This window comes from Vigna unguiculata, chromosome 6 (genome assembly GCF_037176805.1).
Source record: "Vigna unguiculata cultivar grain cowpea cultivar isolate G323 ecotype 2 chromosome 6, ASM3717680v1, whole genome shotgun sequence".
Taxonomy (NCBI): domain Eukaryota; kingdom Viridiplantae; phylum Streptophyta; class Magnoliopsida; order Fabales; family Fabaceae; genus Vigna; species Vigna unguiculata.
The window spans coordinates 24,792,236-24,797,275 of NC_140797.1; the positions used below are offsets into that span (position 1 = coordinate 24,792,236).

The 5,040-nt window shown below is 33.2% G+C and overlaps 2 pseudogenes across 1 annotated transcript; both read right to left on the reverse strand.

The window, feature by feature from the left end:
* Positions 1-234: 234 nt before the first annotated feature.
* Positions 235-2,436, reverse strand: LOC146885672 (uncharacterized; annotated as a pseudogene). Its single transcript, XR_014995463.1, has 6 exons — positions 2,137-2,436; positions 1,806-2,056; positions 1,500-1,712; positions 1,317-1,411; positions 1,139-1,240; positions 235-1,055 (listed from the first exon to the last, which is right to left on the reverse strand). The product of XR_014995463.1 is annotated as an uncharacterized LOC146885672 (transcript).
* Positions 2,437-3,111: 675 nt separating this feature from the next.
* Positions 3,112-4,570, reverse strand: LOC114188386 (uncharacterized; annotated as a pseudogene).
* Positions 4,571-5,040: the final 470 nt, after the last annotated feature.

The window sequence follows — 5,040 nt, forward strand, 5'->3', positions numbered from 1 at the left end:
GGGGGTTAATACCCTCCTCAATTTGAGGATTATACTATAAAAATTTTAACCTGTTTCGTTTGTATTATTTAATTTGTAGATTTAATACTGTATTTTTCTTGCATTATTCAAATCTCATAAAAAAACAATATTTTGTTTGTAATTAGAATTTCCTATTATACTTGACAATGTATGTCATCATTTGAGGTACTTATATTTTTACATCAACAATATTTTTTGTAAACTTCAATCAAATACTTCAACCAAAGTGCTCAAATATATATCATTAGAACTTTTGATTCTCAAAATCAACATATTAACATAAAAGCAATTTAAATTGAAACAATGACAACTTAATCCATACTTACTCAAAGTTCATAATACACTAAAATAGTTTCATCCTAAAAAACATCATCAACATCCTAAATGTTGCTACCACCAGATGATCCTCTTGTACCCATAGAAGACTCAGGCTCATTTGCATCACCTGTTTGTTGAAATTATAAAAGATAAATATTAGCTGCAAGAAGGAAGTCAACCTCAAATCATGAAATCAACATGCATATACTAAAATAGTTTATTACTAGATCATTGACCTGCACAAAAATCATGATTATTTGGTATCGATGATTAACTCACACCGATACAATATAATTCTTGTATCAAAAATCACCTCACAAATAAGTACCAAGATAATTAGTTTCCAAAGGCTGGACATAACTTACTTGTGGTTGAGGATCAAAGAAGGCAGTTAATTCATCAGGGATCTTTCCCTCCTTCATTATCATGTAGGCTTTTAGTGCACCCAAGGTGGTTTGAATTTGGGATTCTAAATTAGTGTACTTCTGTTGCCACTGATCAGAAAATGTTGATGATGTGGCAGCACTAGATGAAGCAATGCTTAAATCCGAAAGTCGAAATCTTGTATTTCTAAATGAGTTAGTAGGAGCTACTCCTAAACCTATGCATCGCACCCTCCCAGAATGCTCTAGGCATAACATTTTACCAACAACATCATTAGGGGAAACATCTGATTCATCATTAGTGCTTTGAGTCAAACCCACTTCAATTTGTTCCTATAGGCATACAACAATATGTAGTGAAAACGCTAAACATTGAAGGAAAATGCACGAAAATATCATATTATGGTACAACTAACCGATATAGCCTTTGCATCATCATTTACAAATGATCCATCCTTTCTTTTATGAGTATCAATGTATAACTTTCCCCGACTAGGCAGTTGTCCAGTTTCCAAAAGCTAAATAAAAAGAGAAGCTAAGTTAAATAGTAAAAATTAAAAAATAGTATAGTGTCATGTTAACTAATATCATTACCATCTCATGTCTTCTTCTTGACATAGGTTTAGAACCATCGGTATGAGGAATTACTTGCTTTTTGCGATTTTCTCTATTTTTTTTTTACAAATCTCCTATGAACAAAAAAATTGCAAGTTCACACAACAATAAAAAAATATCTACACAAACAATTCACACCATTCAAAATAATGTAACTTGTACCAATGTTTCCGGTTTTAGACGATAAGTAACAAAATGAGCCCACTGAGTTCTGTCTATACCATTTGGCACATTGCTTATGATTTCATTTTTGCTTTTTGTTGGATCATAGAACTCATTCCATAAATTCTGCCTATGTGCAGCCCACTTCCTACTGAGAGTTAGTTTGCAATACTGTTGTGCACTAGCTTCACCAGTCTTAAAACAAAACCGAGGCTTTTGAAAAAAGAAGACATAGTTAGTGTGTAAACATTTGAGTAAATGTAACATTTACAAAAGATATAAGGTCATACATGCATAAAGATATACCTGTAATATTTCCTTAAAGCATTCCAAAAAGTAAGTGTCAGGCATACCTGTTTTCCCAGACCATCTTTAAAAATTAATTGGAAACAAATTACAATCAATTTTCAATGTACCACAATATCCTGCAAGCACGCCTTATCCTTCACCAATTGTCATGCCTAACTCATCAAAGTCCACAATGATGCGTTCCCCACGAGGTAAGTTATTTACTTCTCTGACCTTCACCTTAATTTTCTTGATAACTCCTTCTAAGTCTTTAACGATAAAACAACTTACTTAACCATAAGTAAAATTTTAAAAATTATGGTCATGTAAAAATAAATATGACATATACCTATTGCATGAACAGTCCAATATGATGAAGATTCACGTCGAGCATGTTTTGTAGATGTTTCAGGTTGTTGTGAGTTCTCGGTGGGCAATGAGGAATCTATTGGCGGTGTTGTGCTTATTGAAGTGTGTGATGAGGTTTCATTTGTTGGTGCAGGATTTGTTGATGGTAAAGAATTGGCTGGAGGCTGAAGTGATGATTTCTGTGGATTTCGGAAACGCTTCACCTTTGGCATGGCTACATATATTTATGAGAAACCAAAAGTGAATCACAACAGTGAAAACTAGATATAAAGAATGCATGGGGATTATCCAAGAGGAAAAAAAGTTTATTCAGTGAAACTGGGTCAAAGTATCTAGAATAATAATCAGGAAATAAATAGAGTAAACAACTTGGATATTTATGATAATGATACCTTAATCTAAAAGTACTAAGCATTACCTTTCTATAGGATACATATATCGATAATGAATTGGACCTCCAAGTTTTTCTTCCTCTACCAGATAGACAGTTAAATGAACCATAACCGTGAAGAATGATGGTGGGAATAACATCTCTAAGTGGCAAAGTGTTAGCACAATGCGATCTTGAAGCATTTCAAGTTCTTGTGGATTTAAACTTTTACTACAAAGGACTTTAAAAAATGAGCAAAACTCCACCAAGGTTGCAGTGACATGGTTTGGTAACAAATTACGTATTATCAGCGGTAGTAATTACTCCATAATAATATGGCAATCGTGACTTTTTAGCCCGAATATTTTTTGTTGCACCTCATCAACACATCTAGAAATGTTACTTGAGTAACCATCTGGTACTATAACATTTTTCAAAGTTTTGAGAAACAACTTTTTGGTATCACGAGTTAGTGAAAACAAAGCAAGGTGATATCTTCCATTATCATTTGGCCAAAGATCCTCTCTTATGCCCATTTCCTTTAAATCTTTCAGAGCATTTACATTGTTTTTGGATTTAGGCTTTTCATTTAACAAAGTATATACCAAATTGTCAAATACATTTTTTTCAATATGCATGAAATCTAAATTATGGCGTAACAAATTAGACTCCCAATACGGAAGTTCAAAGAAAATGCTTCTATTTTCCATTGTTTAACTTCTTCTCTAGATCTTTTTCCTCTACCATCCAAAATTACTCCTCTCCCAAATGTAACATTAATATTTTCAACTTGCCTAAAAATGTCAGATCCTGATAATTTTAGTGGTGGATTCCTTGTTTCAGTGCTTCCATCAAAGCGAACACGATTTAATCTGAATCTATGGTTTCTACTCAAAAAGCGACGATGCCCCATAAAACACCACTTCTTACTATAAGGAAGACGACAAGGTATTGCATCAAAGTTACAAGTAGGGCAAGCTAAACCTGTGTGTGTGTTCCAACCAGATAAAATGCCTAGGCCAGGAAAGTCACTAATTATCCACATAAGAGCTACTCGCATCCTAAAAGTTTCATTCAATGAAGAATCAAAGGTCTCCACACCATCATTCCATAGCTCACGTAACTCATCCACAAGGGGTTGTAAGTACACATCAATATTATTTACTGGCATTTGCTTGCCTGGAATGATCATGGATAGGATCAATGAAGTGTGCTTCATACATATTCATGGTGGAAGATTGTATGGAATTAAAAACACTGGCCAAATACTATAAGTAGAACTCATAGTACCAAAAGGATTAAAACCATCACTAGCAAGGCCTAAACGAACATTTTGAGGATCAGAAGCAAACTCAGGATGCAATAAACTAAATGTTTTCCATGCCTCACCGTCCCTTGGATGCCTTATGAACCCATCTTTGTTCTCTAAAGAATGCCATCTCATATGCTCTACAGTCTTAGAACACATAAACAATCTTTGCAATCTTGGTTTCAATGGAAAGTAACGCAAAACTTTTGCAGGTTGTTTTTTTTTCTTCTTTGGGTTCCATCTAGATGTACTGCAATGTTTGAATGTTTGCAAATCTTTTTCATCATCTCTTAAATATAACATACAATCATTCGGACATGCATCTATTTTGGTATAGTTAAGACCAAGTTTGTTGATGGTTTTCTTAGCCTCATAAAAAGAAAGAGGCAAGTTGGCTTCATTAAATGCATCTTTTAACAAATCTAGGATCATAGTCATTGCCTTGTCACTTAATCCACACAAAACCTTGATGTGATATAATTTGATTACAAACTCTAATTTTGTGTACTTGCTCCCGTCACACAATGTTTGATTTCCATCATTGAGAAAATCAATAAACTCATTATGATCCTCCTTTGGCCTTTCATTCAAAACATCATCTACACCCAATGGTTGTGTTTTGCCTAGATTAATACCTTCTTGCCTATAGTGCCCAAATGCTTCATTGATCATTGTTTCCATTGGATTTTCATAATGAAATGCCTCTTGTATATCATCTTCATTACTAGAAATATCTTCTATTTGTTTTTCACCATGAAGATTCCATATAACATAATTTTTACGAAATGCTTTTAAAATCAAGTGCTCCTCAACTGCGCCTCTAGTTTGCCATTTCATAAACCCACATTTGGGACATGGGCATTTAATTGTATCTCCAATAGCCCCATTTTCAATAGCAAAATCTAAGAATTTTTTTAAACCAATTGAGTATTCAATTGTATTCCGAGGCTTAACAATCCAAGATTTATCCATTGGAATAGATACCTAAACAAAATGGCAATGAGTATTTTATAAAATACACAAACACTTATAAAGCATAGAAGAATATAAGAAATATGGTTCACCAATAACTAAATATGTAACCCTTTCATTTTAATCTTTATTTACAAATTTTATTTCATTTTCTCACTAATAAAGAATTTCTCATTTGAAATGTTACACATAACCAATGTAAACCGGTACAAAGAAAATAAAATTTGAGAACC